Source organism: Tachyglossus aculeatus, chromosome 1 (genome assembly GCF_015852505.1).
Source record: "Tachyglossus aculeatus isolate mTacAcu1 chromosome 1, mTacAcu1.pri, whole genome shotgun sequence".
NCBI classification, from domain to species: Eukaryota; Metazoa; Chordata; class Mammalia; order Monotremata; family Tachyglossidae; genus Tachyglossus; species Tachyglossus aculeatus.
The window spans coordinates 92,981,154-92,991,489 of NC_052066.1; the positions used below are offsets into that span (position 1 = coordinate 92,981,154).

The following is a 10,336-nucleotide window of genomic DNA, read 5'->3' on the forward strand; positions in this document are numbered from 1 at the left end:
CTGTCCCCTCCATTCATGGTCACTGCTTGTTCTCATCCATCAGTCGATCCGTTGTATTTATTCAGAATGTGTCTGTTATATTGTGGCATTCTCCCAAGCTCTTAGTGCAATGCCCTGCACACAGTAAGGGCTCAATAAGTGTGATTAATTGATTGATTGTTTGAACACTTACTCTGTGCAGAGCACTGTGCTAAGCTCTTGGAAGAATACAATAGTAGTGGTAGACAGATTAACTGGTCACAACGAGTTTACAGTTTAGAAGGGGAGATGGTTATTAATATAAATAGATAATTCATGTATGTGTAAATAAGTACTGTGGGGCTGAGGGTAATAATAATAATAATAATGTCATTTATTAAGCACTTACTATGTGCAAACCACTGTTCTAAGTGCTGGGGAAGTTACAAGGTGATCAGGTTGTCCCAAGGGGGCTCACAGTCTTAATCCCCATCTTACAGATGAGGTAACAGAGGCCCAGCGAAGTTAAGTGACTTCCCCAAAGTCACAAAGCTGACAAGTGGCGGAGCTGGGATTTGAACCCATGCCCTCTGACTCCAAAGCCCGTGCTCTTTCCATTGAGCCATGCTGCATCTCTGTAGGGTAGGGTAATGATGGTATTTGTTAATAATTTACTATGTGCCAAGCACTGTTCCAAGCACTGGGGTAGATAAAAGGTAATCAGGTTGTCCCACATGGGGCTCACAGCCTTAATCTCCATTTTACAGATGAGGTAACTGAGACACAGAGAAGTTAAGTGACTTGCCCAAAATCACACAGCTGACAAGTAGCAGAGCCAGGATTAGGACTCACAACCTCTGACTCCCAAGCCCATGTTCTTTCCACTAAGACATGCTGCTAAGGATGAATACTAAATACCCCACAGGCACAGATCCAAGTGCAAGGGCTGTAAGATTGTTGTAGGCAGGGAACGTGCCTTCTAACCCCATTGTATTATATTCTCCCAAGCACTTAGTCCCACACGCTGCACACAGTAAGTGCTCACTGAATACGATTGACTGATGGAAGCCAAAGTTGACCATCTTAGCAGGTAAAACAGACCTAGATGATTAAGAGAATAATTTACCTTAGATGGGCATACTCCAGATTGCAACTTCTCCACAGTAGAATCATCCTGGAGATTCAAATTAAAATGTTTGATGTTTTACTTGATGGAGATGGTTGTCCAGTCCCAACATTCACCTGATCATTACAGGTGAGAAAATCCCTTCTCTCCTCTTCCCTGTCTGTTCTGAGAATAAGCACTCAGTGATGAATAGCTCTTAGAGCAAGCTCTGCTCAACAGTCAATCAGTAACTGGTATTTATTGAGCACTTACTGAGTGCTGAACACTATACTAGAAGCAGCATGGCTCAATGGATACAGCGCAGGCCTAGGAGTCAAGGACCTGAGTTCTAATTATGGCTCTGCCACTTGTCTGCTGTGTGACCTTGGGCAAGTCACTTCACTTCTCTGGGTCTCAGTTCCCTCATCTATAAAATGGGTATTAAGACTGTGAGTCCCATGTAGGACAGGGACTCTGTCCGACCCTATTAGTTTGTTTCTATCCAAGTGCTTAGAATAGTGTCTGGCACAGAGTAAGCGCTTAACAAATACTACTACTACTATTATTATTATTATTACTAAGTTGTTGGGAGAGTACAATAGATAAGGTAGACATGCTCCCTGCCCTCAGGGAGTTTTTAGTCTTATCAGAGGAGTTTTTAATCTTATGTCAGATTTTCAAGGTGTTGAAAAGATCCTTAAACAGATAACCGAAAAGAAACTTACTGTAGACGGGGAACATGCCTACCAGCTCAACTGTATTGTACTCTCCCAAGCGTTTAGTACAAAAAATGCTTAATGAATACCACTGATAGACAGATAGGTTGCTGAACTGTAGAGGCAATTTAGTTCAGACATGGATAATGCAGAGATCAGTACATTAATTGGATCTCAACAGTTCAGTGCAGCAGTATTAATAATAACAGCATTTATTGAACACCCACTGGGCAAAATGAACTCTACTAAGCACTTAGGGAAGTATAAAATCAGTAATCAACACTTCCCTGTCCCCAAGGACCTTATACTCTAATGGGTGAGACAATGTGCAACATTGTAAGATGCCAAACCTAATGAAGTGTCATGTTCTCTCCACCACCACCCAAAATCATGAAATTAAAAAGTCTTGAATCCATTTTTGAGAAAGCAGATGAAGTTATAAATGGGATCGAAGAAGAAGACAATAGGAATGTCAGTCAAAGGTGTAAAGAGGTGTTCAGAAGAAGTTAGCCGGCTACAAAGTGTCTTAAGAAAATAAAATAAATAGGAGGCTGCCATTGAATCTAATTTGAATGAATTCTTCACTGAAAGTGAAAAAAAATACCAACAGAGTGTGCTTCTATTTTGGAGCTTCCTGCAAAGACTCATAATCACATCACAACTCCTCAATTAATCAATGTGTGATTTTATGCTTTGCATTTCTTCAACTAGCCAATCAATGGTATTTTTTGAGTGCTTACTGTGTGCAGAGCACTCTACTAAGTGCTTGAAGAGACACAATCTCTGCTGTACATAAACTTACAGTCTTATGTGGGACAGAGACGTTAATAGAAATTCATTCATTCATTCATTCAGTCATATTTATTGAGTGCTTACTGTGTGCAGAGCAGTGTACTAAGCACTTGGGAAGTGCAAGTTGGCAACATATAGAGATGGTCCCTACCCATCAGCGGGCTCACAGTCTAGAACGGGGAGACAGACAACAAAACAAAACATATTAACAAAATAAAATAAATAGAATAAATATGTACAAGTAAAATAAATGAATAGAGTAATAAATACGTACAGACATATATACATATAACACATAAATTACAGGTAGGGTAAGCAACTGAGGTAAGGATGTGTGCAAAAGTGTTTTGGGGGTAGGATTGGGGAAAATAGCTGAAGTGTTTAAGGGACATGCATGGGAGAGGTAGTATGGAGAGAAAATAGGGTTGGAGGATGAAAACCTAGTCAGGGAAGGTTTCCCCAAGGTGATATGACTTTTGGTTGGGAGAGTAATATGACATTCCCTTTCCAGAGGTTCCAGAATGGATCCTAACATAAATTGTAAATCTATAGGGAAACATGTCCCATGATACAACCATTTGTAATACAACCAAAGTTTCAAGAAAAACCCAGTTGAATTTTGGGTTGTGCTTCTATTTTGTTCTAACCCATGCCATTATCATTTCAAGTGTATTGTTTGGTTTTTAGACAAAACATATTAAGCTAGAATTAACCTAAAAATATATAAAGGAATGGAAGTCCGATTTAACTAAAAGAAGGAAAAAATGCAGACCCAAAGCCAAACAGCCAGTGCCATGCAAATCTAAGTAGCACTCTGATTTTCCTGTAACTTGTTTTTTAAGAGTCTCCATGTGACCCAATTCCTTCTTATGAGAAGTGATTGCCAAAAGAGGATCTGGGGTAGTGGAAGATCAGATGGGGTTTTTAAACGTTAACTCAGAATTCTGTATTTTATTCTTTAGCAATTCCATTAAATCCCTGGCTTTTTATTTGAAATACTTCCTGAGTTTCACTGCCTTAACTTCCTCTGTAGTGGGATCATTTTTTATGATTATTGGTAATTCTAGTAAGCATTCCGGTACTTTGTTTTTCCCACAAAATCCTTTTATTTTTTTTAAGGAGAAATTCAAATATGTACAAGAGAAAAATGCATGGAGTATACATGATTACCTCAATGCATAGATGGCAATCAAGTGAACAAAATACAGATTATAGGGACTTGGATTGCTAACAGTGAATTGAATCATTCAATGAACAGTGATATTTATTGAGTGCTTACTGTGTGAGAGGCACTGTACTAAACACTGGGAAACATACAGTATAATTAGAGGATATGCTTCCAACTTTCAAGGAGTTTATAATACAGTTGGGGAGACAGACACTAAAAGGAATTATAGACTGGAGAGAGAAGGAAAAAGCATATATGCTTTGAATTTGACCCTGTATCAGACACGATTATCTTGTGTCTACCCTATCACTTGGTTCAGTGCTTGAAAAACAGTAAGTGCTTAACAAATGCACTTATCAACATCATCATCATCCATAACTGTACATAAGAACTATAGAAGATTTTCAGTACTTACGTATTTAGGTGGTTCAAAAGTGCTGAAGTGGCAGTTCTGAGGATAAAAACTGGGGAGATTAAAAATTGATAAGGGAAGTCCTGCAGAAGATGTGATCACAGAAGGGCTTTGAAAATGAGAGTTGTGGTCTGCTACATTTGAAGGAAGGAGTTTCAGGTGGAGAAAAAGACACAATCCAGAGGTTAGAGATGGGAAAGTCGAGAATGAGGCATAGGGAATAGGTTAGCATGAATGACACGAAGAGTGCGAGCTGGGCTAAAGTCTTTGGAATGAGTGGAAAATAATAATAATAATAATAATAATAATGATAATAATAATAATAATAATAATAATAATAATAATAATAGTATTTGTTAAATGCTTACTTTGTGCCAAATACTGTTCATTCATTCATTCAATCATATTTATTGAGCGCTTACTGTGTGCAGAGCACTGTACTAAGCACTTGGGAAGTAGAGAAGCAGCGTGGCTCAGTGGAAAGAGCCCGGGCTTTGGAGTCAGAGGTCATGGGTTCAAATCCCGGCTCCACCATTTGTCAGCTGTGTGACTTTGGGCGAGTCGCTTCACATCTCTAGGCCCCAGTTACCTCATCTGTAAAATGGGGAGGAAGACTGTGAGCCCCCTGTGGGATGAACTGATTACCTTGTAACCTCCCCAGCGCTTAGAACAGTGCTTTGCACATAGTAAGCGCTTAATAAATGCCATTATTATTACAAGTTGGCAACATATAGAGACAGTCCCTACCCAACAGTGGGCTCACAGTCTAGAAGGGAGAGACAGAGAACAAAGCAAAGCATATTAACAGAATAAAATAAATAGAATAAATATGTACAAGTAAAATAAATCAATAAATAGAGTAATAAATATGTACAAACATATATACATATATACAGGTGCTGTGGGGAAGGGAAGGAGGTAAGGCGGGGGGATGGAGAGGGGGAGGAGGGGGAGAGGAAGGAGGGCGCTCAGTCTGGGAAGGCCTCCTTGAGGAGGTGAGCTCTCAGTAGGGCCTTGAAGGGAGGAAGAGAACTAGGTTGGTGGATGTGGGGAGGGAGGGCATTCCAGGCAAGGGGGATGATGTGGGCCGGGGCTCGACGGCGGGACAGGCGAGAATGAGGCACGGTGAGGAGATTAGTGGCAGAGGAGCAGAGGGTGCGGGCTGGGCTGTAGGAGAGAAGGGAGGTGAGGCAGGAGGGGGCGAGGTGATGGAGAGCCTTGAAGCCGAGGGTGAGGAGTTTCTGCCTGATGTGTAGGTTGATTGGTAGCCACTGGAGATTTTTGAGGAGGGGAGTAACATGCCCAGAGCGTTTCTGGACAAAGACAATACGGGCAGCGGCGTGAAGTATGGATTGAAGTGGGGAGAGACAGGAGGATGGGAGATCAGAGAGGAGGCTGATACAATAATCCAGATGGGATAGGATGAGAGCTTGAATGAGCAGGGTAGCGGTTTGGATGGAGAGGAAAGGGCGGATCTTGGCAATGTTGTGGAGCTGAGACCGGCAGGTTTTGGTGACGTCTTGGATGTGAGGGGTGAACGAGAGAGCGGAGTCAGGGATCAATCAATCAATCAATCATATTTATTGAGTGCTTACTGTGTGCAGAGCACTGTACTAAGCGCTTGGGAAGTACAAGTTGGCAACATATAGAGACAGTCCCTACCCAACAGTGGGCTCACAGTCTAAAAGACTGTGAAGGGATGACACCAAGGTTGCGGGCTTGTGAGACAGGAAGGATGGTAGTGCCATCAGTAGTGATGGGAAAGTCAGGGAGAGGGCAGGGTTTGGGAGGGAAGACAAGGAGTTCAGTCTTGGACATGTTGAGTTTTAGGTGGTGGGCAGACATCCAGATGGAGATGGCCTGAAGGCAGGAGGAGATGCAAGCCTGGAGGGAGGGAGAGAGAGCAGGGGCAGAGATGTAGATTTTCTGTTCTAAGCACTGGGATAGATACAAGGTAATCAGGTTGTCCCACATGGAGCTCCCAGTCTTAATCCCCATTTTACAGATGAGGTTACTGAGGAACAAAGAAATGAAGTGCCTTACCCAAGATCACATAGTAGCCATGTGCTTAGTACAGTGCTCTGCACACAGTAAGCACTCAATAAATATATTTGAATGAATGAACAAGCAGCAGAGTGGGATTAGAACTCATATCCTCTGAATCCCAAGCCCATGCTCTTGCCATTAGGCCAAGCTGCTTCTCTAAATGAGAGGATGAGATAAGTTTGAGTGCCATAAGGACAATGGTAAGGAGATTTTTCATGATAGAAAACATACATGCCCTGCTCTCAAAGAATTCGAAATTGGAAGGGGTAGGTAGACAAAAATTATCTACAAATAATGTGCCTAAAAGAATGGGGCAGGAATTCGTCCAAGTAAATCAGAATGAAGTAGCAGAATAAGTGACTAACTGTACAAATGAAATCCAAATTAAAATATTCATATATACCCAAGTGCTGAGGATAAGAATAAAATAAAACAGGTAATTCCTAGGGTGGCCTTTGGATCCAGGTTGCTGTGAATCATTTGGGGAAGTCTTCTGGAAGAAGGTAATATGTTGGGGCTTTATACATAGGGTGAGCTGTAGCCTGGCGGATTTTGGGGGGAAGCAGTGCCAGACTGTAGGAGCCACATGAGTGAGGGGGTAGAGGTTGGAGAGTTGCAAGTAAGGTACAAGTAGAAGGTTACCTTGGAATCAATCCATCATTCAGTCAATGATATTTATTGAGTGCTTCCTGTTTGCAGAGCACTGGACTGAGTTAGTAGATGTGTTCCTTGCCCACAAGGAGCTTATAGCCTAGAGGAGAAGACAAACATTAAAATAACAGATATGTACATAAGTGTTGGGGGTTGAAGGTGGGGTCAACATGGGGTGCATAAGTGATGGCAGAAGGGAGAGTAGCGGGGAAGAGGGCTTAATTAGGGAAGGCCTCTTGAAGGAGATGAGATTATAGTAAGGTTTGAAGATGTGGAAAGTAGTGGTCTGTCATAAAGGGAGGAAGTTCCAGGCCAGAAGGAGGATGTGGGTAAGGGGTTGGTGGCAAAGGAGATGAGATCAAGGGACAGTGGGTAGGTGGATATTAGAGGAGCGAAGTGTGATGGTTGGATTGTAGAAGGGAATCAACAAGGTGAAGGAAGGGAAGAGCTGATTGAACGCTTTAAAGCCAGCAGTAAGGAGTTTCTGTTTGTTATGGAGGTGGATAGGCAACCACTGGGGCTGGCTCACCACCACCTCACCCCCTCCTACCTCACCTCCCTTCTCTCCTTCTACAGCCCAGCCCGCACCCTCCGCTCCTCTGCCGCTAATCTCCTCACCGTGCCTTGTTCTCGTCTGTCCCGCCGTTGACCCCCGGGCCACTGGCCTGGAATGCCCTCCCTTGCCACATCCGCCGAGCTAGCTCTCTTCCTCCCTCAAGGACCTACTGAGAGCTCACCTTCTCCAGGAGGCCTTCCCAGACTAAGCCCCCTCCTTCCTCTCCCCCTCCTCCTCCTCTCCATCCCCCCTGCCTTACCTCCTTCCCTTCCACACAACACCTGTATAAATGTTTGTACATATTTATTACTCTATTTATTTACTTTACTTTTACATATCTATTCTATTTATTTTATTTCGTTAATATGTTTGGTGTTGTTCTCTGTCTCCCCCTTCTAGACTGTGAGCCCAATGTTGGGTAGGGACCTTCTCAATATGTTGTCAACTTGTACTTCCCAAGCACTTAGTACAGTGCTCTGCACACAGTAAGCGCTCAATAAATACAATTGATTGATTGATTGATTCTTAAGGAGTGGGAGCTCCTGGACTGGATGTTTTTTTCAGAAACATGATCTGGGTAGCAGAGTGAAGCAAGGAAGAAGCATGCCCTAGTGGATAGACCATGGGCTTGGGAGTTAGAGAAGTAGTGGAGCTTAGTGGATAGAACATGGTCCAGGGAGTCTGAAAGACCTGGGTTCTAATTCCAGCTCTGCCACATGTCTGCTGTGTGACCTTGGTCAAGTCACTTCACTTCTCTAAGGCTCAGTAACCTCATCTGTAAAATAGGCATTAAGAATGTGAGCCCCATTAGGGAAAGGGACTGTGTCTGACCTGATTGACTTGTATCTACCCCAGCACTTAGAACAGTGCTTGGCACATAGTAAGTGCTGAACAAGTATCATAATTATTATTATTAGAAGGACCTGGGTTCTAAACCCAGCACCACCACTTATCTGATGTGTGACTTTGGGCAAGTCACTTAACTTCTCTGGGTCTCAGTTCTCTCATCTGTAAAATGGGGATTAAGACTGTGAACTCTATGTGGGACAGGGACTGTGTCCAAACTGATGAACACACACCTACTCCAGCACTTAGTACAGTGCCTGGCACATAATAAGTACTTAACAAATACCATTTAAAAAAAAAAACTTAAAAAAAGAAGTAAGGACTGGAGTGGGGAGAGAAGGGAGGCAGAGAAATCAGCAAGGAGGCTGATGTAGGAGTCAAGACAGAAGAGGATATGTGCTTGGGTTATAATGGTAATAGTTTGGATGGAGAGGAAAGGGTGGATTTTAGTGATGTTATGAAGGTAGAACAAACAGGATATGGTGACAGACTGAACATGTGGGTTGTTTGAGAGAGATAAGTCCAGGATAATGACAATATTATGAGCTTTTGAGACAGGGAGGCCCCTCTCAGGGTCGCACCTGGAAAGTTTCCAGTACTCTTCCAGTCTTTGCTACAGGAGGAAGAGTCAAGCAGAGGCCTACCCATTCCATTCCTAGCTTGGCCAGCGACTAGCGAGTGGAAGGCAATCTGCAACAAGTCAAAACTCACCCATGCTGGGCAGCAGTGGCATGGGAGAGAATCGAGGGCAAAGATTCAAGTTTACTGCATGGAAGGGGGCAACGGTAAACCATTTCTGTATTTTTACCAAGAAAACTCGGTGGATGCACTACCAGAATGATTGTAGATGGAGAGCAGAGCATACTGGGAGAGATGTGCCTGTGGTGTCAGTATGGGTTGGAAATAACTCAATGGCATTAGACAAGACAGAAGATAGGGAGGATGGTGGTGTTGCCTAGAGTAATACAGAGGAGGGCAGGGTTTGGGTTGGTAGATGAGTTCTTTCTGTTTTGGACAAGTTACGTTTGAGCTGTTGGTGGGACATCCAAGTAGAAATGTTTGGAATGAACAAACAGTGAGCTGAGGTGTAGTAAAGCAAACAAATATGTAAGACGGGACAAACTGGCAGAAATCCTTGAAGCCAATTGTGTGGAGTTTTGACTTGAAGCAGGAAGAAATGGGAAGCCATTGGAAGTTTCTGAGGCATGGAGAGATTTAGACTAAGTGACACTTCAAGAAGACAATACATGCAACAAGATGTTGGATGGATCAGAGAGGGTGAAAGGCCGGAGGCAAGAAAACTCGTGTGGAGGCAGCAGTCTAGCCAGGATCTGACACAGTTTCAATGAAATCTTAGAAAAAAAGTTGGAAAGTAACCAATCAATTAGGTGATCAATAGCATTTACTCAGCACCGTCAATGTATGTGTTAGGGGGACCCTGGGCCCTGATTTTGAGACAGTCCCAGGCCCCCAAGTGAGATACAGTTTAAATATTGGAGGACACACATGTACAGAAAAAAAATTGGAGTATGAATTCGACAATTCAAAAAGTCCAACAGACAAATGCTGGGAAGGAAGAGTACTGTAGCTTCTCAATACTCCAAGCTAGACTGCCAAAGCTCTAAATTGCTACACACCTTTGCCAATTCCCCAAATCCTGTGTACTTTGCCCAAAGAGAGGGAAGAGGGAATACCAACAACTTTGGCAATATTCACTCTGCCTCTCCCAAGTACAGATGAAACCCCACAAATTATAAAGACTCTGCCTAGATGAGTCAAGGTGACCTTGATGTGAGCACAGACCCTTTTGAGAATCAGGACGATGCAGAAGAGGGTGAGAGAGAGGAAATGAGGGCTTAGTTGTGGAAGGCCTCTTGAAGGAGATGTGCTTTTAATAAGGCTTTGAAGGTGGGGACAGTGATTTTCTGTCATATATAAAGGGGAAGGGTGTTCCAGGCCAGAGGCAGGACGTGGGCAAAAGGACCATGGTTCACCATAACTTCTCTTTATTAAAGTGCCACTTGTCTGCTTTGTGACCTTAGGCAAAACACTTGAGTTCTTTGTGCCTCATTAACGCCTGTAAAAT

The 10,336-nt window shown here is 43.0% G+C and overlaps 1 non-coding gene across 1 annotated transcript; it reads left to right on the top strand.

The window, feature by feature from the left end:
* Window positions 1-8,813: 8,813 nt before the first annotated feature.
* Window positions 8,814-8,951, top strand: LOC119938577. Its single transcript, XR_005454461.1, has one exon. It is a non-coding gene; the product is annotated as a small nucleolar RNA SNORA7 (small nucleolar RNA).
* Window positions 8,952-10,336: the final 1,385 nt, after the last annotated feature.